General features: G+C 40.3%; 1 long non-coding RNA gene across 1 annotated transcript; it reads left to right on the forward strand.

The window, feature by feature from the left end:
* Window positions 1-97: 97 nt before the first annotated feature.
* Window positions 98-27,968, forward strand: LOC147917549 (uncharacterized). Its single transcript, XR_015551720.1, has 3 exons — window positions 98-194; window positions 3,295-3,395; window positions 25,936-27,968. It is a non-coding gene; the product is annotated as an uncharacterized LOC147917549 (long non-coding RNA).

Raw genomic sequence — 27,968 nt, forward strand, 5'->3', positions numbered from 1 at the left:
CACCTCTAGGCTCATCAGCAGTTGATGTCGCCCATCTCAGAACCCCAAATTTTACCTAGAGTCTGTATCACACTGCCCAACAGGTGATTATATGCTCTGGTATGTTGCTTTTTCCACTGTACTTACTGATTGTTCCTTTTATCTCCAGTTCATAGCTCCTTGAGGAAAGAGACTGCCGTAAAACTGGACACTTGGTAAGCATGGCACATTCCCTCTGGGTATCTCCTCAGACACACCCTCCAACACATACCCCTTCCCGGAAGAGTTCCTGCTTGCTGGTCATCTCCAGGGTGAGGAAGTAAAATAAAAAGCTATATAAACTACATTATACTTAAGTGAAGGAAGAGAGTAGAGGTGGCTTCTGTTTGGGGGCCTATGTGGAGATTCACAGCTCAGGAAGAGAATTTTAAGCAGTTTGCTTTGTCATGCTTCAGGAGACATCAGTAAGGATATGAATTGCCTTTTCAGTGAGTCTGAGTTGTTAGTCTGGTTTTATTTGAATAGGACTCTAAGAAGAAGCTGATCTGTGAAGCCCCTAACTGTACTTACATTTGTATTTTGACCTGGTGAAAGGAGCTACATTGGGTCAACAAGACTTACATCAAGGCTGGCAGTAGAAACTGTAAGGAGAAACATATTTGCAGATAGAGATCTCTCATTTATTTAGTTTTATTAACTCTTCTGCCTTTTCAAATTTTATATTTATGTGTATAGTGTGTGCATGTGTATTTATACCTGTTTATGTGTCTAAATTGCACATGTATGTATGAATGTTACATACACGAGCAATTCACGTAATGTTAGGTTCCTAGTGTCTATCACTGAATGCTGAATGAATTTAGGTTTGCTCAGGAAAACTAAGCTATTTATAAGATGTAGTTATGTAAACTAACAGATGATCATCCTCCTTCACAACTGAAAGATAAAAAGAACTCTGAATTTTCAGAATGTCTCCCCACTGGTGGTCTCTAGCCATAGCTACCCCCATCTGAGTAAAAAGATAATAATAATGCAGTAATAATGCAGTCATAAAAATACTTCAGTGCTTTGGTTTTTTTCTTCTTCTAAGGAATGATCTGAGGAAATTGAATAGGATCTCTAAGGATTTTTCCACATTGTTGGATTTTTATGACTATGAAATAGTTCTCGTTGAGAATCTTCTATGTACAAGACATTTAAATTTTAAGAACAGAATTATAAGAAATTATAAGAACAAAAATGTCATAATGCCCTTCTTACCTAACACAATCCTAGAAAAGATGGCAATAGCTATTAGAATAAAAAATTAAAATCTGTGAAGAAAAAGAAGACATTTTAAAAATACTACATTTTATAGATTATATGATTGAATTTTAATTAATTTCATTCAGCAACAAATATTTAATGTGCCAGGTGCTATGCTGAGTATTGGAGGTGTGGCAGTTAATAAGACACTGTGAGGGCAGAGACTATGTTTGTCTTGTGGGCAAGACATATATAGAACAAGTAATTACAGGTGAGCCGAGTGTCATGAAAAAGGAAGTTTATTAGGTTCTACCATGGTGTGGGGTGGAAGGTGAGGGAAGTCATATCTAAGTAAATAGTGTCTAAACAAATACCTGAAGAGTGAGTAGGAATTGTGATAAGTGAGGGAGAAGAGGTAGAAAAGTTGTTCTAAGAAAAGGAAATGGCATGTGTGAGGACTCTGAGGTAAGAGAGAGAATCCAGCATTGATACTTAAACAAGCTCATTCCTTGAAATGAAAGTTCAGGATGAGAAGGATAATCCAATAGAGCAAGGCTTCTGAGAAGGTTGGAGGGGATAGGATACAAAAACCAAGGGAAGAAATTGGCCTCAGATGGTAGTAGGGACATGTCCACGATAACAGGAGGAAAGGAAGAAAGGATAGACAGGACTGCAGATACTTTTATAAGTTGAGGGAATGCCTGTCTAATGGCTTCTATTTTCTCAGTGAAGTAGGAGGCAAGGTTATCTGCTGACAATGGAGGGAGGCAGAGTTGTGATGATCATGCGTTTGTCAAAATTCAGCAAACGTATATGTATTTAAGACTTGTGCGTGTCATTATATGTAAATTGTACATGAAAAGAAAAAAACTATAAATAAATATTGAATTCTAGTTTTAACAAATGTGTGTACCTATGGAACCCAAATCTCTATCAAGATATGGAATGTTATCATTACCCCCAGTGGGTAGAACTTCTCTACTTATATCAAATGTTGTATCCTCACTACCTATACCAATGCCTGGCACATAGCAGGTGCTCCATAAATATTTGTTAGTAAATGAACATGTGATATGATATTAAATCAGGATTCTTTCATCCAGGGTTGGGTTTTGTTAGACAGGTGCATTTTACTGAAAGAGCAGGATTCAGTAGGATGCAAACACAGACTTCTTTAATTTTTTATTCGACTGTCTCTTCAAATTCTCTGAGGGCTACTTCTTTTTCTGCCCTGGATGAAATCTAATGAAGGTCACACAAACTTCAGTCTAAGTTAAAGCTTTTCCTTTTCCCCAGCTCAGTTGTGCTTCAGGATGGAAGCCTGTGTTGAGAGACATGACACATTCCACTTTCATTTTGTTTTCTACCTTTTACATCTCCACCTCTTCCACCTTGACTACTCAGTGATTAAGCTTTTAGATTCCTCCAGGTTTGGGTTGTGAAGGGGAGGGTGGCAGAGCTTCTCAGATGTCTTGGATGTATGACATATATGAAGTCACTGTGGGCAACCACTTAGGACCGTAGCCCTCATCCCTTGGACTTCTGAGGGTTCAACCCTCTGCTTGATCCCTTGGGAGCTCAGCCAGGCAGCCTTCTTAGCTGGGATCCCTTTTAAAATGCCTTCAGGAAGAATTCTCTCCTACCAATCCCTGGGAACATTTAGCTACACTTGATTTATCACATTATCTATCCATCCCTCCCTCTATCTGCCCATTAATCCGTATTATTTTTTGTGCATAACAAAGTAAATTGCTAGGGCCGGCCCCGTGGCTTGGTGGTTAAGTGCGCGCGCTCCACTGCTGGCGGCCCGGATTCGGATCCCGGGCGCGCACCGACGCGCCACTTCTCCGGCCATGCTGAGGCCGCGTCCCACATACAGCAACTAGAAGGATGTGCAACTATGACACACAACTATCTACTGGGGCTTTGGGGGGAAAAAAAGTAAAAAAAAAAAGTAAATTGCTGACATCAGTGCACTTTCCCCTGGAAAAAACTCATTTATCCACAGTTGGTGAAAGTGAAGCTTGTTTTCAGTGTTCTCTCTCTCTACTCTGCCATTGGTTTTCTCAGGAGAATATCAGATTCCAGGTCCCTGTATTCCCTCAGACTCCAGGCGACATGTATCAAGTCTTCCAAATGTTTCCCTGAAAGCTCCTCTCGCATAGTTTGGGGTAAGTGGAAGCATCTCCTTTCTCGCTGTGGGAGGTGTGGGTAGGTATCAGGTATCGCCAAAGCAATACTCTTACCGAGTTATCAGTCCCCCCCCCCCCCCCGGTTTTTGGCCTGGAGATGAGTGATGAGTAATGCTGAGCCACAAATTCTTAGCATATCTTACATGGTAGGGATGTACATGGTAGGGATCTTACATGGCTTTAGGATGTAGCGGTACTTGGCACCTAATCTGTTGTCTTTTGGGGACCCAGTCAAAACAGACGGCATGCTTATTGAATGTCATGTTATATGTTCATTTATTTAACAAATGTTTTTTGAGCACTTATTCAATTCCAGGCACTAGTCTAGGTAGTGAGGATGTAGCAATGAACAAAACAAACTTCCTTCTCTCATGGAATTTACAGTTTAGTCTAGATAGACAATAAGCATTAAAAAAAGAAGATAATTTCAGGTAGAGATGAATGCTATGGAGGAAATAAAACATGCTAATGTGATTAATATAGATGGAGAGGGAGGTGGATTACTTTCAATGGGTTGACCTCTGAGGAGGTGATACCTGACCTGAGATTTGAAGAATACGAAAAGGGAGGGGAAAGACAAAGCAAAGGCCCCAGGAGGGAAAAATCTTGGCATTGGAGGAACAGAAAGGAGGAGACAAGTGTGAATAGAGAATGGTGGGAGGAGGAGAGTGGTATGAACAATGGCTGGAAGCTGAGATTAGAGCCAAACCAGGTAGCAACCTGTAGGCCGTGGTAAGGAGTTTGGATTTAATTTTCATTCCAAAAGCCATGTGGAGGGTTTTGAAGAGGTGCACTGAATTCATGTTTTGGCTGAATGCTGAAGAGCCAAATGTTAAAATTAATGCTTAATCTTTGGGATATAAGAGCAAATCTGAGTGTTTATTTAAAAATTGGATTATTATTAAAAATTTTGGTGGTCAAAGTTCAGAAGTTTGAAATAATACAGGAACAAATTCTCAGCATTATAGTTCTCACATGTTCTTGCAGTCACAATACTGTGCATTGTGATTTTAAGTAAAAGCCCACTTTCAACTGAAGTCAGATGAGGAGCAAGATATTTTTGGGCTAGCTCTGCTGGTACAGGGTACTTCTGATAGTGATGTTGCCACCTAGTAGGAACTAGTAGGAATTGACTAAGGTAAAGTTTTATCTGCTTTATCTCCTGGACTAGATTTGGGCAATGGAGATGATTCAATTTCATAGTAGCCCTCTAGAAACTGAAGCTTGTGCTCTGATTGAAGAAGATGCTTTGTGACTATTTTCAGATGCAGACCTACGACTGTTACTCTCATTTAGAGTTTTAATTTCTCATATGTGTTTATTTCTGCATGCCTTTTATTGTTAAATTGTACATATATTTGTGGCTCAAAAGGGTATAATTTTCTTCCTAAATTTATCCAGCTAACCTTTCTTATAATCATATTAACTTTCAATTATTTCCCTATTTTACTTTTTAAAAGTTCTAAATAATTTTTTTACATAGAATTAACAACTTTCACAACCACCATTATTACTGCAATGTACTCTATATTTAAATTTTTAATAGAATTTCAACATGAGGACTATATCCAAAATGCTTACCTATATTTGAAAGTACATATTCGTATATTAACAATACCTCTGACTGACACACTTTGTTCTTATAACTTATATAGTTATGCTAATTAGAAATTATGGTTACCCAGTGAAGTCACCTGAGAGGGGGCTAAACCAAGTGTAAGGTTGCTAGTAAATGAAACAGGAATTTGACAATTTTTTAATTAAGATATAATTGACACATAACATTGTATTAATTTAAGGTGTACAACATAATGATTTGATATATGTGTATATTGCAAAATAAGTTTAGTTAACATCTATCACTTCACACCTACAAATTTTTTTTTCTTGTGATGAGAACTTTTAAGATCTTCTCTCTTAGCAACTTTCAAATATACAATACAGTAGTGTTAACTATAGTCACCTTGCTGTACATTACATCCCCAGGACTTATTTATCATGTAACTGGAAGTTTGTTCCTTTTGACCACCTTCACCCACTTCACCCACCCCCCCCAGCATCTGGCAACCACCAATCTGTTCCCTGTATCTATGAGGTCAGATTTTTTTTAGATTACACATATAAGTGACATCCATCCACGTTGTCACAAATGCAGGATTTCCTTCTTTTCAATGGCTGAATAATATTCCATTGTCTATATATACCACATCTTCTTTATCCATTCATGCATTGATGGACATTTAGGTTGTTTCCATATCTTGGCTAATTCTGCAGTGAACATGGGGCTGCAGATATCGTTTCAAAATAGTGATTTTGTTTCCTTTGGATAAAGACCCAGAAGTGGAATTGCTGGATCATATGGTAGTTCTGTTTTTAATTTTTTGAGAAATCTCCATACTGATTTCCATAGTGGCTGCACCAATGGGAATTTGACATTTTGGCCTTCCAAAGGCCAATGCTGACGGTGAAGTTGAAAAGCATATTTTGGCCAAATAGCAAGGCCAGAATACAGCTAAAGTTGAGTATATATCTCATTTTTGCAGGAGAGTAACATGATCTAATGGCAAAAGGGTGGTTAAGGTGACAGATCATGGAATCAAAGCTGCATAAAGATAGTATTAACCAAAAGTTACCAGAGATAATACCTACATGTTTTCAGCCTATAAGATAAATCCACCAAAATTTCTATGTATTAGTGGCAAACTGATAGGATAAAAGGTCCCATTGATAATATCAGTGGTGTGATGGAAAGATCACTACTAGACTAAGAGTCAAGAACTTGGGTTTAAATCTTAGCTATACTCCTTTTGGGCCATGGTCCCTGAAAGTCACTTAAGACTCTAAGAGCCTCAGTTTCCTTATCTACACATTGCATTGAGTTGTTGAGAGACTCAAGTTAAGGTAATGAATGTGAGAATATGTTGCAAGCTCTAGAGGAGTAGTTTCAATCTGGGGAACTTTTCAAATTAAGATGCTCAGGCTCCTCCTTAAACCAATTAAATCAGAATCTCCGGAGCAAATAATCTCCCAATTAGGCAGAGTAGCCGTAAAATCTTAAATCAGATATGTCATTCCTCTCTTCAAACCCTCCAATGGAGCTTCCTATCTCAGAGTAAAAGCCAAAGCCCTTAGAGTGGGATTTAGGCCCCATGATCAGGCTCCCACTTCTGGCCTCATCTCCTACTCTTCACCCTCACTCACTCAGCTCCAGCCACACTGGGCCTTGCTCTTCCCCATCAGTGCAAACACTTTCCCACCTGGGAGCCTTTGTCCTTGCTGCTTCCGCTGCCTGGAATACTCTTCCCCGAGTTATCCCACATTGCTCAAGCCCTTGCTTCCGGCCTTTGCTGGAATGTGACCTTTGAGTGAGGACTTCCCTGACCACCGTCTTTAAAATATTCCTTTCCTCTTCCTGCTTTTTCTCCACAGAACTTATTACCATCTAAAATGCTTACACGGTATTTATTTTGTTTATTGACTATCATTTTCCACTAGAATGTAAGCTCCATGAGGGCAGGGGTTTTGTTTGTTTTGTCCGCTGCTGTGTAGTCCCAGTGCTTAGAGCACTGCCTGGCACGAAGCCAGCCCTCAGTGAATATTTATTGTTGCTATTCCAAATGGATGCAATGAGCATGCGCCTTAGCTTAAAAACTTCAGTGATGGCTCACTGCCTACTCCAAAGGTGTTCTGTGCTTTCCTACCTCCCAGACTTTGCTCATGTGATTCTTCCTACTTAGCACGCCCTTCCCATCTTGAAACTCATTTCCTCCGTTTCCTGGATGAAAAGAATCCTCCTCAAAATTCCTCTAGCTTATTGTGCCACATCCTGTCTTAAATTGTTTGTGTACTGTGTATGATTATTTACATAATTATTTTCTTTCTCGGAATGTACACTCCTTGAGGACGGTGTTACTCAACAATGTTTGTTGAATGAACAAATGAGCTTGCCTTTCTAGCTGACTCAGACATTCACCAGAGGAAGAGAGGTAACTAAATGGTAGCAAACCCCCTAGCTCCAGCAAAAATACAAGTTGCATGTGAGTAAAATAAAAACAGAAGATGATAACATCCAAAAATAATGTGTGGATGGTAAGATCAACCACATGAAAGATCAATCACAATAAACTGCCTTGTCAATAGTCTAGTGTAGGTAAAAGTGAATTGAAAAGGAATGAGTTTTATTGCATAAATGGACTCTGAGAATCAGATAAAAAGTTAAACGTGGCATTCATTTTTATGGCATTGAAGTCTTCAGGCCAAGCCACCTAAAAATAGGAAATAATTTCCTAGATTTATTATGATGTCCTTCAGATTATTTTCATGATCTATTCCAAATCTCAATCTTTTTTAGAGGACATTGTCTTATGATAGTGAAAACAATAAATCTCTGACACTTCCCCTTCATTTGGAAGTGCTATATAACCTGAAATTGAAAAATCTCCTTCAACTCAACGTTTTTCTTGCCCTACCTTTAAAAACCTTTGTTAACAATCTGTCTAGATTTTTTTTTAAGAACAGCTTTTTTTTTTTTTTTTTTGGTGAGGAAGATTGGCCCTGAGCTAACATCTGTTGCCAATCTTCCTCTTTTTGCTTTAGGAAGACGGTCCCTGAGCTAACATCTGTGCCCGTCTTCCTCTACTTTGTATATGGGACTCCGCCACAGCATGGCTTGATGAGCAGCATGTAGGTCCATGCCCGGGATCCGAACCCACAAACCCTAGGCCGCCGAAGCAGAGCACATGAACTTAACTACTGTGCCACCAGGCCAGCTCCTGTCTAGATTTTTTAAGTCAGTCACTCTTATTCTCAGCTCCCCAAACCTAGGTTCTTTCTGGAATGTTCTTTCTAAACCAGCAGGAGCTCACTTCATCAGCAGGGCCTGATTTTGAGAGCCAGGAATTTATGAAGCTTGACCTGTGAATGTATAACTCTTGTTCACCTTGGTATGTTACCAAGTTTCCCTAAGGCTTCCAACCAACTTGACTGAGCAAGACATGTATCACGAGTCTCAGAGGGGAAATAAGAAGGCTAGTTAAATAACTAAAGCCAGCAGAAATAAAGTCTCTGAAAAATTCCCGCTCCAAACAATACTATCAAAAGAAGCATACATTATAGATGATAGAATTTGGCTTTTTCCTTTTTTTTCCTTTTCCTTTGCATAAATAACATCATAGAATAAGAGCAGAATAAAAAAGAAAGAAAATCACCTACCAACTCACCTTTCTAACACATGAAGGATTTTTTTTCTAGTCTCTATTCATCTATATGCATAGACATCTTTATGACATAGTTTTTATTTATGTAACCTAGAGGCTCTGAGACCTATTGAACAATGGCGTGTCAGTCCACTCTCTAGAAATAAGGTAGGAAGAAATCAGTGTACCCCCTCCCCCAGGCCTATATAAATGAGATCTGGGAGCTTGGGAGGAACCTGAAGCCGACTGGGGGAATCTGAGAGAAGACGCCCATGACTGTTCCCAAGGTATGCCTCACTCAGCCTGATGCATGATCCAGGAGGTCCAGAGATCCATCATTGACCCTAGAACACAACAGAGTTTCTCCACGAGACCTCAAATATCATTTCCATCCCTTTAAGCAACAGCTGATGTCTTCATGTTGACAATTGTATCAAATCCATATTCTTGCCAAACTATCTAGACCCTGCATTATCTTGGCCTGTGAGTTAGAAGGTAGTATTAGATAAGTATTGGGAGAAAAAAAGTAATAATATAAAATCCTAAGGTTGTGTTGGAGATACCGAGAAGGCATCAATACTCCCCTGTGGAAATTTCATCCCCAAAGACCCAGCAACACCAAAGTCAACAAGAAACTACACAGAGAAGGTGTTTTTGTTGTCTCACCTGCTTATAAAACCCCAGCCTCTACCCCCTCTGAGCTGGCAGCACTCTTAAGGAAGACGACTGTAGCAATCCCTGCCTTGTTGTTTCTGGGTGACCTGCCCTATTTATCCAAGTTGACTTGTAACAGGCCAACCATTCACCTGCCAGTGGACTTTGGGGTTTCTAGATTCCCAGCTGTGCTGAGCCCTAACAGGTTACATTTCACAGGCTTTGAACTGGTCAAGGTCTCTGAAAGAGAAACAATAGGAACCAGAGCCCCTGGCAGCCAAGACTAGTGATCTGTAAATCTGTTCACAATGATCCCCTACTGAGTAGTAGTAATAACATTAGCTTCCACTGATTGTGCCAGAAACAGTGCTGAGTGCTTTACAGAAAGTATTTCATTTAATCTTCACAAAAATCCTTAATGTAGGAATTATTGCCTTTTTCTTTTCCAGAAGGGGAAACTGAGACTTATATATCTTAATTATCTTACATAAGTTCCAGTGTAGTTAGAAAGTGGCAGAAGTGGAATTTGAGCATAGCAAGCAAAGGGGTTTGCATGTAAGGAGACCACTCTTTGCTGATGGTGAGGCCAATATGGGAGACCCTTAACAGGTTGCTCTGGACCTCAGGCTTGTGAGGTCATGTGTGCCCTGCCCTGACTGTGATTTGAGCTGTACTGTTTGCTCCTAAAGGTGTGAAAGACTATCCTCTACCCTCTCTGGGTCCTTTCTGGCTGGGCTACAAATTACATTGACATGAGACCGAATAGCAGGAGAAAATCAAACAAAGCTTTATAATGTATATATGGGAGAGACCCACTGGGTAATTGAGTATCTTGACAAGATGGCAGAGGTTCTCACCTTAAATACTACCTTTAGCTAAAGACAAAGGAGGATGTTGGGGGTGGGGGAGTCAGCTGTGGGAGATTACCAGAAAGCACAGTAAACAAGAGTATGCAGATTTAAGTCCTCACCTTCCGCATTGATAAGAGTTTCTAGAGATAAGGTCATCTCCCTTCTTCCTGGTACAGAGAGGGAGATAACGTTTATAAGTGGAGATTTCTCTTATAAATGTAAATGTCTCTTACAAAGGGTAACTCCTACTTTTCAGAGCTTCTTTCCCTTCTGCAGTTTCTTAAAAGTAACCAGCCCAAAATAATCCTCATGTCAAAGAGACACATTTTGGGGTGACCAATTCTGATCTCCCACATTCCTCAATTCCAGCCTGAAATGACCTGGAGTAGAAAACAACCTGAAACCTAGTCAAGTGATCAGACTGGGACAGAAAGAGGAACTAAGGCTCCAGGGGAAAGGTCCTTGTGGCAAGTTCACGCACCAATCACAAGGAAGTGGTTTTGGATGTCCCAGTCAACTGGGATCAAAGAAGAGCAGCAGCCGCTGCAGCAGAGCCACGCCAGAGACCCAGATGTCAATGTGTCTGTTAATATATATCCCAGGGCTCAAGAAAAGCTCTTGTCTCCTTTGCAGGCAGTAAATGTGTCCATTCCAAATGATGGAAAACCAGTGTGTTTGTGAGGAGGAAGGAGAGGACAAGGAATATGCAGTGAGGGAACAAAGAAAGGAGAGGAGAATTAAGAGCAACAAGGAGAGAGGAGACAGTAGAGGCCTCAGGGTGCAGCAGGGGCACGGCATGAAGCTCTCCTGTTTCTCAGCTTGCCCGTCACAAAAGCCCGACTGCAGACCCAGCCCCAGGCCATCAACAGGACTGAGGTGGTAGTCGGGGCAGTAGCAGGTGGAGGGGAGGATCCCACACACACCTACTCTTCCCCCATCCCCACCCCACCTCATCAAGTCTCCCTTTCTTTCTCTCCTGCTCTTCCTTCCCCATTCTGCCACTCCCTTGCCATTTTCCATCTCTCCATCCTTTACTCTTTTCTTCTCTGCCTATTTTCTCACCCTGTAAATGCTTTACTCAGAAGCATGCAGCCCTAAGAGAGCTGCTAGCCCTGTCTCTTCAGTGTGACTCATTACTATGTGGTTATACTGGGAAATGAACTGAGTGAGACATCTAAGCCCAAAGCATCCAGTGTCTGTGTTCTCACTGAGGTCAGGTCCTGTGGGTTAGCAGTTAATAGCATTGTACACTTTCAAAGATGTAACTCAGTCCTGAGTCTTTGCCTGCTCCACCCATGATCCTGTGGCAGCCTTTGAACTATGTCCCATGTAACATCTTGCAATTCCATTGCTGCAGGGGAGGGATGTTTGCACACTATGGGAACCTGTGACTCAGTGCTCTGACTCTGTTCCTTCTGAGATCTAGGTTGGTGGGGTTTTTTTTGTGTGTGTGAGGAAGATCAGCCCTGAGCTAACATCCATGCCAATCCTCCTCTTCTTGCCGAGGAAGACTGGCCCTGAGCTAACATCCATGCCAGTCTTCCTCTACTTTATATGGGACGCCACCACAGCATGGCTTGACAAGCGGTACATCGGTGCACGCCTGGGATCTGAACCCAGGCCGCCAGCAGCAGAGCACACGCACCCAACCGCTACGCCATGGGGCCAGCCCCTAGGTTGGTGTTTTTATACCTTTGTTTTCTTGAAATTGTATTTTAGTGTGATTAGTTTGGATTTAGTTTTAAAGGCTGAGGTATTCTTTTTACTGCCAGGGGAAAGTGTGTTCTGAGGGAAATGTACTATATTCAGAGGCAAAAGGTGCAATGCTAATACATGGACAGTCGGATAACATTCGGTGGTAAAATTCACCCTCTAGCACTGTTGGAAAGAGTGCTAGACCATTCATTCATTCATTCAACGCATATTTAAATATGTCAGAAGTGATACATGCTATAAATAAAATTAAAGTGGGTAAAGGGATAAAAAATGTAGGAGGGCTATGTTCGATAGGTTGGTCAGGGAAGGCCTCACTGAAAAAGTGACTTTTAAGTAGAGCCCTGAAAGAAGTAAGGGAGTGAGCCATGCAAACATCTGGGGAAGAACGTTCCAGATAGAAAGGACTGCAAGTGCAATGCCACTGAGATGGAAATGAGCTTGGTGAGTTTGAAGAACAGCAAGAAGGCCAGTCAAATTAGAACAGACTCAGGAGGAAAATAGCACAGTCACAGAGATATGCAGAGCTTGTTAGGCTCTAATAAATAGTTTTGATTGGATTGTAAATGTGATGAGAAATCGTTGAAGCATTTGAGCAGGAGAGTGACAAGATCCGATTTGTTTTAGCAAGATCACCCTGGCCTCTGGTTAAATAATAGATATCAGAGAGCAGGGGTGGAAACAGGAAAGCAAGTTAGAAGGCTATTAGAGCAGCCCAAGTAAGAGAGGATGAGGGCTCTCTGGTTTGGGATATATTTTGTAGATAGAGGTAAGAGGACATGATGATGGATTTGAATGGGGGTTGTGAGGGAAGGAGAGGATTCAAGATCTCCTCTAGATTTTTAGCCTGAGCAGTAGTGAATGATGGAGCCATTTACTGAGACTGGAAAAGTTTGGGAGGAAGGTAGTAAATCCAGTGTTCAGTTTTGCACATATTGAGTTTGAGATTGCCTAAGACACCCAAGTGGAGATGCCAAGGAGGCAGTTGTAAAGCAAGTCTGAAGCACATTGAGAGGTGATGTTTCCTGTGACGTTGACTAAGACACTCTTCTTACCACCACTGTTAGTTAGAGATTTGAATTTCAAAAAAGGAATTCACCTCTTGTCGAGGGCACAAGACTCCATCTTGTAGAGCCCTGCTCTCTGTCTCAATGGCATGTGTGGGGGAATATTAAATGAGACCTTAAGGGATCACCTGGCTTTTGTAGTTCACAGTCAAATCCTCCAATAGCGCCTCTTGCGCAATTAATGTTTGACATTTCAAAAGGGCCCCACCTAGTGAGACCATGTGCTCCTTTAAATATTTTTCATAGCCTAGGCAGAAACTTTGGCCAATGGAAGCAGCTGAGCACAAGGAGTCTATGTTCCATAATATCTGCAGATCATTTTCAAGCATGCTAACCACTTTTGGAGGATGTGGTGAGCCAGAGATTTAAAGATGTGGAGCATGGATTCTAGGTGAGGAAAGGGCCACCTTGAAAGGGCATACTATTCAAATGCTGCTGAATGGAAGCCCAGAACTTATGCCATCGGGTCACATCACCTGATATCAGATGATCTGGGTTATTCACAGAACGCTGAGGTCCAAGGATCGCATCATGTTCAGAAGGTTGAGGATATATGTCTCAAGATACTTCAGAGTATTTAACAGGATTAATAAATAGCCATGCATACAAAAATGGAAGATTTATCTTAGCTGTGGCATTTCAAGAATCAACAAACACTTTGCCCAGAATATTTTCTCATGAGGTGTCCTGCCAGAATTACCCAATAAGCCAGGACTTCTTTAACATTACAGTGTTCACACAGCTGATCCTGCCAAGGACTTCTTTGTGGAGAGGGTATCACCCCTCTTTTCTAGAGATGGAGCTTTCTGGGAAGGAACACAGGAAGCTGGGTGCAGAGCATCAGTGCCGTTAGAAAGCCTAATTTAAAAAAGGTGTCGGCAGAATTCTCCAAGTATTTCCCAAAAGACTGGGAGCTTATAAGGCTCATTCTGGCTTTGTCCCCTTTAATTGGGTCGGGTCTGTTTGGCATCTCCTCCTTCAAGGGAGTTGCTCACCAATGAGACCTCATTATTGTACTTATGCACTTGAAAACTAGACAGCTATATTCTTGCTATTAGAAAAACATATAGGGCCGGCCCTGTGGCTTGGTGGTTAAGTGCGCGCGCTGCGATGCTGGTGGCCCGGGTTCGGATCCCGGGTGCGCATCGAGGCACCACTTCTCCGTTCATCCTGAGGCCGAGTCCCACATACAGCAGCTAGAAGGATGTGCAGCTATGACATACAACTATCCACTGGGGCTTTGGGGGGAAAAAATAAAATAAATAAAATCTTTAAAAAAATAAAAAATAAAAAAATAAAAATAAAAGAAAAGAAAAAAGAAAAAAAGAAAAACATATAAAGAGCTTGGTTATCTTATCAAACAAGGTTTCTTCAAATCAGTTGCAGGTACCACCATCGGCTGTATCTATTGTGTACCCAGAGTCATTAATGACAGGCATAGGCTTTCAATGGGCCGGGTCAGAGTTTCAAGGTCCAGCTTTGCCACTTGCTGCTCTGGTGGGCAAACTTGGACAACTGTAAACTCGGGATAATGACAGTACTCACGTCATAGGGTTACTGTGAGAATTAGATGAGTTAACACCCTCAAAGAGATTAGAAGAGTACTAGAACATGGTAAGCACACAATAAATGTTAGCTGTTGTTATTATTAACATCATTATTTTTAAAGCTAATTGGCAAAGAGATTTTTTTGGAACTATAGACCCAATATAAATAAGATACTTAAGTAGACCCTCATTAAGTTTCTGCAGTTAGTTAACACCATGTTATTTGTAACTTTAGAGAATGAAGTTTGATATAAATCTTGACCTAGTTCAAGGTTGTCAGTGACATATTTTTTTTATTGAGGTGAAATTCAAATAACGTAAAATTAACCATGTTAAAGTGTACAATTCAGGGGCATTTAGTACATTCACAATATTGTGCAACAATCACCTCTGTCTAGTTCCAAACCATTTTCATCACTCCCAAAGGAGACCCCTACCCATTAAACAGTCATTCACCATTTCCCTCTCCCCCCAGCCCCTGGCAACCTCTAAACTGCTTTCTGTCTCTATTGATTCTGGATATTTCATATAAGTAGAATCATACAATATGTGACCTTTTGTGTCTGGCTTCTCTCACTTAGAGTAACTTATTATTGAAGATGAAACTGCACATCCCCAAAGAATCAACATCTCATCATCTCTGATATCTAGAGTTTTCCAATGCTTAGTGGAGACCCTGGTCCCTAGGATTTCAGATTCTGTCCTCTGTTAAAGAAATACTTGAATCAACAGTAGATGGATTCTTGGGAAAACTACAGGACATTCTAAATTATTTCAACATATCAAGTATCTGAGACAAATGGTGCCTCAACATCTGGAGATTTTGGCAATGGTGCAGTTTAACCCTGTCATTTTATAGAGAAGGACTTTGAGGCCTAGTGTTGTTTTCTTTGGCTACTATAAGACACATACAATTCTTGAAGCACTTATTACAAAAACAGTTCCACTAAGGAGAGTGTATAATGTGCCATGGCCTAATGAAGGTCACAGTCCCTGACTTCAAGCTACTCATAGTCCACTGGAGAAAAAAGACAAATGGTCAGACATTAAAATACAATATAATAACTATTGTAACTGAATTAAGCACACGGTGCCATGGGAGCACATGTGAAAGTAGCTTGTCCCATAGGAGGCATTGGAAGGGGACTCCTTATACTCTTTCTTCCACAAAAGGCTGAATCATTGCATTGCTAGTGGAAAAGCAAGTTTTATACATCATGAGGCAATACTTTTTAGAATGTTAAATGATTGTTGACTTTGGGGCCTGTGCTAATTTATTATCATAAAGAAAGGGCACTGTTACTGTGGGCGCTTCTCCTCACATTACTGGTGTTCTGTTTGGCCGCTAATGCCCTGTGGCATTAAGGTGGAGATTGCAACCTAAGGATAATGTTCCTTATTGTATGAAACTAGATGTTTATTAACTGGGAAATCCTTGCTGGTATTGAGGGAGTTATTTTCTTCTTAAACTATTTAACAATGTAAACTCATCACAGGTTTTTTGGAGACTCTATTCTAAGAGTAAGTATATTCTCTTAATGATGTTCTGTCTCAACCCTCTGCTGTAATCATGACTCTGCCCCCATTATTTGCAACATGCAAGTATTGTCACACTTGGCCTTGTTGTCTGTGCTCAATGTCAGTTCCCAGCTGGATATCAGCTGATGGTATCACCAAGTCCTCCAGCATTATGGGCATGTCCATTTTCATAATATTTAAATAAAAATGCCTCTGAGCACCATCTCTCATCTCTCCTCCTTTGCAGGGATTCTTGGGCTTCCATTTCTTCTAGTCACTTCTGATTCTGATGTCCTGCTTCTGCTGAATTCTCGATCTTTGCACTGAGTCTCACCCTCTGTCTGTGCTGTCCCTTTTCTGCACCACATCATCCCATATTGAACACATCTGATCCCTTCAGTCCCCAAACTACTATTGACCAAAGCAATATCAAAATGTTTAGAGACAATTGAAATGTTTAGAGACAGTAGAATGCAGCACAGGAGAGCAAATAGCTTAAAATTGAATTTTTCAGTCAGTTCCAAAGTCCCTTTGTCCATTTCTCTCTAGCTGTTTTTTCCCCACCTCTTTTTTCTCTCCCCTAATTTCCCTCAGAACTTAAATTTTTCCGCTGTATTATTATGCAGAGCCTTCCAGGTCATTCCGATGCATGCTCAAGTTTGAGAAGCCTTGACTTAAGCAAACTTTGAGTAGATATTTATAATATGCACACATATACAGATCTCTTTCATCATTTTTAATGGTTGTATGAATTTAATGATTCCATACTGATGAACATTTAGGTTGCTTCCAATTTTAATATATGAACATGTACTAGAAGAGTACATGGAAAAATCAGAACAGTTATGAGATCTAGCTATTTTAGATGAAATTTTTTTCTTAAAAAATTCCTTCAATGTTATAATATTGTTTATAACAAATACAAATTGGAAGAGAGAACAATGTTAGGTGAGCTATAGGAGGAAGGGAGTTAAAGATTCTCCATAGAGGGCATAGGGAGCACACTGTGGTAGGCTAGAAGCTCCATGAGGCCAGGGACTGTGTCTGATTTGCCTGCTTCTATATACTCAGGGCCTTGAACAGTGCCTGACACAGAGTACATGCTTAGTATGTATTTAATGAATGAATGGATTAATTAATTAAGTGCTGCTGAGTCAGGATTTGCCACAGGTCAAGCTCTGGGACTTGAACTTTTGGACCAGCCAGGACTGTAACTATGGCCCTACTTTGTGCCAAGGGCTTGTCTGCTTTGGGGAGATACTCATGATAGTACTGCCTTGAGGAGCCAGGTGGGCATTTCATCACAAATCCTTGTTTGCTCCTTTCTTCCAAAAGACTCTCTATGACCCATCAGTAGGCAGGCTCAGCAGTCTGGTTCTACATCAAATGAATACTGGAAGATACTAAGGAATTACTGTTAATTTGTATTTAGTTTTAATAATGGTATACTTATTATATATGTATTTAAAAATATATCAAATAAATATATATCAAAATCATCAGGATGGGAGAGTTGAAGAGTCTCTTCTTCCCTTTGGTACAGCAGAGAGCACCCTCGATCCCAGTCCTTCTTACATTTTAATAGACTTAGTGCCATCAATCATCTCTTCTCTCTCCTGTATCTTCAATCTCTACCTCTTTTCTGGATTTCTACTCTCCATGTTTAAACATAATTCAAATATCTCCCATATTAAAAATCAAACACACCCTCCTCAGTTCAGACACCTCCTCTAGCAATTGCCCTATTTTTCTCTTTTCTGTAACAGCCAAACTTATCAAAAGAGTTGCCTAGTTTTCTCTCCACATTTCTTTGCTTCTCCCTCAATGTACTGGCTTCTGTCATCATTCCACTTTAATGTTTGATGTCACAAAATTTCGTGTGTTTTTCACACTAGTTTCAGCTGTTAAACAGTTAACAATTTCAGCTGTTAAAGGAACAGCTTCACCCCAGGTACTCCTCTTCAGAGAGACTCAAAAACTTACTGACATCTCTATTTGGATAGTCCATGGTTGCCCCAAACTCAGTCTGTCCCAAACAGAACTCATCATCTTCCTCCAAACCCGTGGTCCTCCATATTGGTGAACCACTAATAATTACACAAACAATAAACACCTGAGCAATGTCTTTTTATTTTTAAAACAGCTTTATTGAGATATAATAGACATACCTTAATAAACTGCACATACTTACTGATCTGCTTTTTTGTTACTATAGGTTAGTTTGCAGTTTTTAGAATTTTATATAAATGGAATCATATAGCATGTAGTTTTTTTTTAATCTGGCTTCTTTCACTCAATGTAATTATTTTGAGATTCATCCATGTTGTTATGTGTATTAATAGTTCATTCCTTTTTATGAGTTTATTCCTTTAGTGAGTAGCATGCCATTGTATGGATATATCATAATTTGTTTATTCAGTTCCCCATTGATGGCCATTTGGGTTCTTTCCAGTTTTTGGCTATTACAAATAAAACTGGTATAAACATTCATATATAAGCCTTTATATGGATATATGCTTTCATTTCTCTTGGTACAAATTCTAGGAGGGTAATATCTGGGTTGTATGGTAGATGTGTTTTAATTTTAATTTTTTTTGCTGGGAAACGTTTGCCCTCAGCTAACATCTATTGCCAATCTTCCTCTCATTTTTTTTTCCTCCCCAAAGTCCTGGTACATAGTTGTATATTCTAATTGTAAGGCCTTCTAGTTCTTCTATGTGAGCCACTGCCACAGCATGGTAACTGACAGATGGGTGGTGGTATTCCGCACCTGGAAATTGAACCCGGGCCACTGAAGTGGAGTGTGCTGACCTTTAACCACTAGGCCGTCAGGACTGGCTCTAATTTTAATTTTTAAAGAAACTGCTGGGCGTTACTTTTGACTTTCTGTAGCAGTCATGGTTGACTACCTTCCCAACAACCATCTCATCCTCCACTCCCTGGTCCTCATTGCCTCTTCCCCAGCAGAGGCTGAAAAGGTGACATTTGTTTTCCCAGCACCCTTTGCAGCTGCAGCCTGGGCATGTGGTTCCACCTGGCTACAGGGACCTGAAGGGAGGTCAACTGGAGGTGTGGGATGGGGAAGGAGATTCTGGGAATTTACAGAAGGGGTGTAACAGAAGGATCCTTTGGCGCTCCTCTGACGACACCCCTGCCTGCAGGGATGGTGTTCAGGGAACCAAGGGGACATTCCCCCTCCCTGGAGCCTGTAGCCCTGTTCCACATGAGTCTCTGGATTCCCTATCTTCACTGCCCCAAGCCCCTCCAGAACCTGAGATGGCCTCTACCTGTCTGTCCCCTGATGGTAGACAACACTGCTGGCCTGCTCATCCCTAGACCCCAGGGGTGGCCATATGCAGAGGGAGATTCTCTGGGGTGTCCACATGCATGCGTGTAAGGTCCTTTATGGTGCACACGGCACAAGGTGGAATGGAGCACACGGTGGGGATAGTTGAGAAGGCTCCACTTGGATTCTTGCCCAGAAAAGGTTAGGGGCAGGACAGTCGGGTCTGCCATTCTGCAACCATGAGGACTACAGCACCAGCATGCTGAGGATTGTCCTTAATGACGCCTTGGAGCTCCAAACCTTCCCCTGAGCTGCCTTGCCTCTGGTTTATGTCACTTTTAGTTGAGTCCTCTGTTCCTTAGAGCTTAAAGCATCCTAACTGATACTCTCCTCTTTCCTTCTTTCTCACTTCTTTTGATCAATCACAAAGTCCTTTTACTCCTCTTTCCTTAATAGTGCTCACATCTCTCAGTTCTCTCAACCCATCTGCTACTGCCCTAGGACAGGCCACTGTTATCTGATTACTGCAAATTCTGAAGGTTCTGCTCAGAGTGCAACAGCTAAGTACATCTTTCCTGGAGCCACTGTGTTCAAATCCCAGCTTGCTCCTTACCAGCTTAGTGACTTCTCTGTGCCTCAGTTGGAAGTACTTTCCTGCCACGATTGTTATGAGAGTTAAATGTGATAAAATATGTGGAGCATTTAGCTCAGTTCCTGGTTTTTAAAAAAATGTTTATTTTGTTTTTCCTAACATCCGTGTAATTGCTTGTGTTGTTAGGAAAACCTTCCCCAGATATCGCCAACTGGTTAAATTCTACTTGTTTTTAAATCTCAGTTGAGGTGCCACCTCCTTCAGGAAGCATTTCTTGATTGACCTACCCTTTACCTTCCCTGCCGGGGAAGAGCTGCTGCACCTTGCTGAAGCACTCTATCATGGTGCTGGTTATGCTTTATGGCTATTATTATTATTATTTTGCTTCTGAATCCTGCACTAATTAGTGATAAACTCTATGAAGTCAAGGATGGTGTCTTTAGTGTTGAAAAAAGTTTATTGGCATGAAGTCCCAGGAGGAGATAAGTGTTAGTTAAAACTAGGAGCCTGACATACTGTATGATTCCAACTATATGACATTCTGGAAAAGGCAAAACAATGGAGACAGGAAAATAATCAGTGGTTGCTAGTGGTTTGAGAGGAGGGAGGGATGACTAGGTAAAGCATAGAGGATTTTTAGGGCAGTGAAACTGCCCTAGTGTATAGTGTATGATGGATGCATGTCTTGATACATTTGTCAAAACCCATAGAATGTCCAACACCAAGAATGACCTTAATGTAAGCTATGGACTTCGGGTGATTATGATGTGTCAATGTAGGTTCATCAGTTGTGACAAATGTACCACTCTGAGCATACCCAACTGAAATGTGTCAGTTTGACACTCATGTCTCCTATGTGCCAGGTGTTGGGGATGTGACTGTGAAGAAATCATCCCTGCCTTTGTGGAATCAGACATTAAACAAATAATTATGCAAACTGTCATGTATTTACCATTTAAGAAGTGCTATGGAGCACAGGGTCTTCCTTGAGAAAGTAAAACTTAAGGTAATTCCTGAAGGACAGGGAGACGATAACCCAATAAAAAGGCTCTTCGAAGAGCCTAAGGACCAGAGTGAACAGCATGTTCCAGGGCCACAAGGCAGAAAGGAGAGTAGGCACAGGCAGGCCAGATTAGTCGGAGCACAGTGAGCTAAGGAGATAAGACTGGGGAGGGGTGAGCAGAGGGCAGACCACACAGGGCTTAAAGCCGTGGTTAGGGTTGGGAGCTGTGTCCTAAGATCAGTGGGAAGCCGTCAAAAGATTTTAAGTAGCAGAGAGATATGATCAGATGTGAATTAAAAAAAAATATCTCTGGCTGCTGTGTAAGAGAATGGGTCAGAAGCGACAATCTGAAAGTGGTTACACCAGGAAGGAGAGTACTGCAACAGTCCAGGTGAGGATGACCATAAAGCAGATGTGAAACACTTAGCTCCTTGCAGACATGCTCTATGTGGCCGTGACCCATGCAGACAGAGGGGGAAGAGGAAAAGCGTGTGGAAAAGACAGGAAATGTCAGCAGACAGTTCGTGGAATGATAAAGTTGACTAAATTGATATAGATCATGATATAATGCTTTTAAATAATATCACTTTCATAACAATGATAAGTAATGATAAAATAATAACCATAGTACTTAATATTTATTGAGTAATTGCACTAGGCAGCTGTTCTGTGCCCTTGACACAGATTAGTTAATTTCATCCTTGTTCTAGTTATCTGTTGCTTCATGACAAACCACTCTAAAACTTATTGCTTAAAACAGCTACAATATATATTTTGCTCCCAAATCTGCAGCTTGACAGGGCTTGGGGGTTGGGGGGAGTTCATTACTGCTCCACTTGGTGTCAGCTGGGGCAGCTCAAAGTCTGAGAGCTAGAATCTCTGAAGCTCGCTCACTCACAGGCTGTGATTGATGCCAGCTGTGGGCTGCAGCTCTCTGCTCTACTGTTGTTGCACTCAACACACTGTATTGCTGTGTATTTGCTCACATGTCCAATTCTCTGCTGGACTTGGAGCTCCTCCAAAACATAAAACATGTCTTATTTATCTTTGTATCACCTCTGGGGCACCATCCACACAGTGGATGCTCCATAAAATTCATTGAATAATGAAGAAATGAATGAATTCTGATCTTCACCCATAGAATATTTTCCTTTACCAAATCCTTATAGGAAACCATCCATCCCCTGTTTGAACACTTCTAGTGACTGGATTTTTATAACTTTGCAAGGCTACAACTTTATTAGGAAGTTTTTCTTTATCCTTAGCCAAAATCTATTTTTGTGTGACAACTTTTACTCTGTGTCCTAGTTAGGACTCATAGAACTCCATTGAATTAGTCTAAGTTAACTTCCATAAGACATCCATCCCCTCAGTGACAACTATCAAATCCTATCTAAATCCTCTCTAAGCTCAACACCCCAGTTTCTATCATTGTTCTTTATGGATGTGGTTTCCATGGTTACCTCATTCTTGATTCATTCTTAGGTAGTCATTGTGGTTTGTAGAGATACAGGACAAAATGCCTGGAGAAATGGTAATGGTGAGTCTGTGGATACAAAAGAATGAAGTGGAATAGAAAACCATTCTGAGGCCATCGTAAGCAAGTGGGCTACTTGCAGGATGGGACTGAGGGGCGAGGACATGGGATGGGAGTTAGGGACTACATCCTATCATGGACCTTCCTGCATAGGCTGATCCTAGTGAGAAGCAGATGGAGAATGTCTGGGAAGGTAATCTGAGGCACTGACTGATTGGAAATGGAAAAGGAAAAACAGGGAAAGTGGAGAGCTCAGTGGAAACCCAGTTGCCCACTTCTGTCTTAAAATAGTGTTTCTGGAAGCGTAGTTTCCTGATCATCTTCAGAAGAATTTCATAGCCTGCTGGTGAGCATGCGGTCCCTGAGCTCAGCCCCACACCTGCTGAATGTGTGTTCCTCACAAACTCCAAGGTACACGGAGTGTACCTTAAGTACACGGAGAATCTTGTTTCAGGGGTTGGGGTAAGATGGAAACTGCTCATATTCAGATTTAGAAGAGTGTTTTTCTAACTGTTTCACAAAGCTAAAGAGTCTCATGTTCTTCAGAAATTTCTTGGAAATATAAAAAGTCCCAGCTCAAGTGTTTAGTCTGTGTGCATTCCATGCCCATAGGTCCTTATCCCAACCCATAAGGGCCTGAAAAACAATTAAAAAAAGGCTGCTTTTGTCAAAAAATCCTGTAATAATAACTCTTAGAGAAAGGCCTCCCGCTCTGCAACCCCTCAAGCCCAGGAAAAAAGCAGTTGAAGAATTCAAACTCATTATACATTCTTTCCATTCTCTGTCCTCGGTTTTACTGAAATATTAAGTCTCATCCTCTTTTATACTGATGGATTTTAAGATAGATTTTCCAATGAAATTTTAGATAAATAATGAATGGTAAGTGTCAAATATGGTTGTAGCAAACGTGGATTTTTTGCTTAGAATGAGAGAGAAACTAAAATGGAATTTATCTAAAAATATGTTTTTTGCTTTTTTAGGAAAATATTTTAAGAACACTTACTGAGTGTCCTGAGGAAATATCAGTGCACATTTTTTATCAAGTTGTAGCCGGTGAAAATCTAACATGACTACACAAAAATATAAGGGCCAGTTTTTCACATGTCAAAAGACTCTTGCTTTACTAAAATGATTTTGCAATAACATTTCTTTGAATAGAAGCCTTTGCCTTTTAGCCTATCTTCCCCAACTATTAAAGCATTTATTTACAGAGCAGAGGGAAGATCAATGAGAAACAGATTCTTTTAATGAGATAGTGCCAAGTGAAGAGCAGTCTGAAATGGGGAGGAAGCATTAGTGATAATTTCACCATAAGTCATCTGAAAGAGAAAAAAAATGGATTCAAAGTGGATTTTTTTAGCCTTTTAGAAGCACTGCTTAAGAAGAAACACAGACTACAATGCTCACTCACTGATTCCTCAAATAGTTATTGACATTACCTACCATGTGCCAGCTGGGGATAAAGAAGTGGCCAAGACAGGCACAGTCCCTCCCTTCAAGATAAAGCTCCAAAATCACCAGGGCCCAGGGCATTTAATTACAACGGTGATGGATACTATCAACGAGAATGCGAGAATGCATTGAGAATGAATTTATCCTCATCTGAATGTCAAGTTGAGGTTGACTTTCAATGACGGGACGAATTTAAAAACTGGTTTTTCCAAGTTTCAATTTGGACTTACCTCTTTGCTTCAAAATTCTGAGAGTTGTTTGGGACAGTGATTTTTTAAAACATAAATTCTGTACCAAGGCATGGATATAGACTAAGACTAAGAAATGACTTCTTGCTTCCTAGTGACTTGGCTTTGCTGGTGTAGTTTCTTACAAGCTCCTCTGAGGGCAAGGAAATTCCCATTTATTGAGTGCCGACTCTGTCGGAGGAGTTGGACACGTTTTGCCCAGCAACCCTAAGATGTGGGGGTCACTGTGCTCCTTTTGCAAAGGAGAAAACTGAGGCTCAGAGAGATGAAATAATTTGTTTCAAATCAACAGAGCCCATCCTTGCCACTGCACTAAGCTGTAAAGTGGAGGAGGGGAGAGGGTGACAGATAAAAGGCTAATTTCACTGACAGTTAGTCTATTGTTAATGCAGCTAATGGGCTGAGCCAAAGTAATTAAAGCCAGCAAAATGCTGCCTTTTTATCAAAAGTAAATGTAGGATCTGTAGATGAAAGAACAGCTAGAGGTTCTTGAGAGAGAAACAGCAGTTGAGATTTTGTGTGCAATGCAGTTTGTAATAAAATTAGGTTGTACTGAAATGCATGAAGGAGACTGAGCATTGCACTGCAGGCACTTTATGAAGATGTTTGTTCTACCTTTAGCAAAGTTTGTAATAAATAACAAGGTAAGATTATAGAGAATTTATTTTGTGAAATACAAAAAAAAATTGCACAATGTCAATTTATACAAGGACTTAAAGCTTTTAATTTTAAGCAAGAAGTGAAGGGAAGAGCTAAAGTAATTGGATCAGAGAAACCATAGAAAATCAGAATTAAGATTTGTCAACAGTAATGTGGAAAATCAAGATTTGCTTCCTCCAGAAGAATAATTGGTTATAATAACAGAAAGCAACAACCGTCAAGATTAGTAAATTCTAATCTTAGCTCTGCTATGTCTGCCCAGTGAGGTCCAGACACCAGCTACTCAAAAGAGTTGAAGATTTTATTAAGTCCCAAAGCAGCTGGTGAGAGTCAACATATGATTCATTCTAAATTCAAACCTGCCATGTCTCATTGTCCAAGATGGCCAGCAAGAAGGTGGGAAGGTATGAGCCAAGAGCTAGGGGCTGCCATAGAGATAGATTGAGATTCACCTTGAGTTTTTATTCTCTACCAAACTGTCACCCTGTTTATTTAATTTGCAGCCCACTTATCAGTATAAGTAAGGACATGCTAAGGAAACATGTGTTTGCATAGAAATACATGTTGTATATTATAAATAATATTACAGATAGTAGTCAATGATACTATTCTGTTGATGTGGTTATAAGACATTCCATACAATTTTGGTAGCAAATTATCTTTCAAAAGTGTTCCTTTTCTATAATAAACCTGTCTGATTTTGATGAACTTTTCACTGTCCTTTTATTCTACCACCAAAGAGCAATGCCCGGTGACTCTTCCCCTTCCTCCACTAAACATCTCAGTCACCTCCTAAACAAAAGCAAATCTAAACTCTTATATCACCTACCAAACAAAATCATATTCTAAAAAGCCCAGACAATTAAAGGAGAAAATTATTTGAGATTAAATTGTATATAGGATGTAACCTACTTTCCTCTGTGCACTTAAGATAATGTAATATTTTTAATTTATTTACTAGATATGGTGTGGTCTATTTAGCCTCTAGTTCCTGTCAACTTAAATAAGAATTCTAGCAATTTACCCAGAATAATAGAATTCTAGATTCTAGGTAATAGAATTCTAAATAATAGAATCCTAGTTCAATAAAACAATGTGTATATACTTTTAAATATACATGGCTTATATTTATGAATAAATTCAAGTGACTTTGAGTTTGTATGTCTAATGTTCTCTTTTCTTTCCTTTTAATGCAGACTCTCCCAACTGCCTTTTCAACCCTCCTTCTACAAAAAAACATGGAAGAGGTAGCTGAGGGATATCATTGAGGATAGACTTTTAAATGTTGTCAGCTCCCAGAAAGCAGCAGTCTATATAACTTTTAAATAAATGCCCGTGAAGAATGGTTCTTCAAGATGAGATCAGTCAGAACTCTTTCTATTCAGTATTTAATGACAAATTAATTTAAAATTATTTTTTGACGTATACTTCCAGAAAGAATTTTAGGCAGATTACAAAAATATACAAAATACCCATGACAGAGCTGTAACAAAGACGTATAGTAAAAAAAATAAGATAAGGCCACCCATGAGATTAGTGCATGCGCTTTGAAGTCCTACATACTTGCGAGAACGTGGGTCTGATCTTTCTGGCAGTGAAGAGACATGGTCGGTAACATGATGCACGGGATCTGTGAGAGAGAAGCTGGTCTTTTATTCAGGTGAAGCACAGCCACTCAGACCTGCCTGGAAGGTTGTCACCTCACTTCGACAGATGTGATGGGTTGACTGAGGGGATCACACTCAGTCAACGCTGGAACAAATCCATAATCCAAGACCTAACGTTCTATGCCATGGCAGTAGAGCTGAAGTAACATTGGTGGAGAACATTTTTAAAGCAGGTTTCACCAAAACCAGAAAAGCAGGGCCAGCCCCGTGGCTTAGCGGTTGAGTAGCTCGCGCTCCACTGCTGGCGGCCTGGGTTCAGATCACGGGCACGCACCGATGCACCGCTTCTCCAGCCATGCTGAGGCTGCGTCCCACATACAGCAACTAGAAGGATGTGCAGCTATGACATACAACTATCTACTGGGGCTTTGGGGGAAAAAAATAGATAAATAAAATTATTAAAAAAAAAAAACCAGAAAAGCAAACACAAAAGCAACTCTCCATAAACACCCAAAGAAAGTCTAACTTTGAGCAATACCTTCTGGATTAAGTTGTTTGCCAAAGGTTTACCTGGGTAGGTATCCAAATGAAATCACTTGCTGAATGTAGTTATTAAGTTTAAGCCAATTATATTTTGAGAGTTAGCAAAATAGACGGCTTTGGCTTTAGAATAGTTGGCAGTTATTTGCTAGTGTGGCCCCTCCTGTCACCTCACAACAGAACCAGTTCATATGGAATGAGAGAAGACTCAATCTTCTGTCTTGGGTAGTTGAGTCCTGGTGCTGAAGGAACGACTCCCCAACACTTTGAGACGGGTACAGAAAGATGTGTGTGGTAACTGGGTATGCTAGTGTTAAACCTGCCTTCAGAAGAGAGAACGTGTGCAAACTGCAGGCCTGAGGAATGGAGAAACAAGAAGCTGAGGAGGAGAGTTACAAGCACAGGCATTGTGTTGGGCTCAGTGCTCTGTGACTGTGTGGCGCTTGGTATAACAGATTTTGTGGGGGTGCTATGAAAAAGCTTTTCATCCTCCAAAATAATTAAATAAAAAGGAGGATGCTCTGGAACGCTGCATAACTCTGGGGAATTCGTCTGCTCTGGAGAAAAAAAAAAAAGACTGAAAATAGGACATTGAATGGGATATGACTTATGAAATGTTGAAGATTTTCTTAAATTCCACTTTAAGGAATTTGCAAAATCCTCAGTCTATAATTTTAAACAATGCATTCAAGTAGGACGGACACATGCCTTTAAGGTTTTTTATTTAAAGTGGGAGCACGTGGAAATGAAGTCAGGAATACCCTAATACCGCAGGGTAAAGAACTAAAGGAACAGGAAAGTCTTCTTCTTTTTATAAAATGTCAAGACCTAACCAGAATATAACATTATGTATATAAAATTTATGTATATGTAAAATATATAACCATTATATGTAACATTAGGTGAAAAAGAATTTCTATGTGTTTTGCTTGTTTTGAATATATGAATATGTGGTGATTACCTCTGAATGCTCTAGATGGGAGAACTCCAGAACTTCACTTCTTTATATTTTTTCTTATTTTACTTAATTTTTCCTATATTTATTTATTTACTTAAGTATGTATATATGTACGTATTAGTGA

Source organism: Ceratotherium simum, chromosome 3 (assembly GCF_057802395.1).
Source record: "Ceratotherium simum simum isolate JZ-2026a chromosome 3, ASM5780239v1, whole genome shotgun sequence".
In the NCBI taxonomy this organism is placed as follows: domain Eukaryota; kingdom Metazoa; phylum Chordata; class Mammalia; order Perissodactyla; family Rhinocerotidae; genus Ceratotherium; species Ceratotherium simum.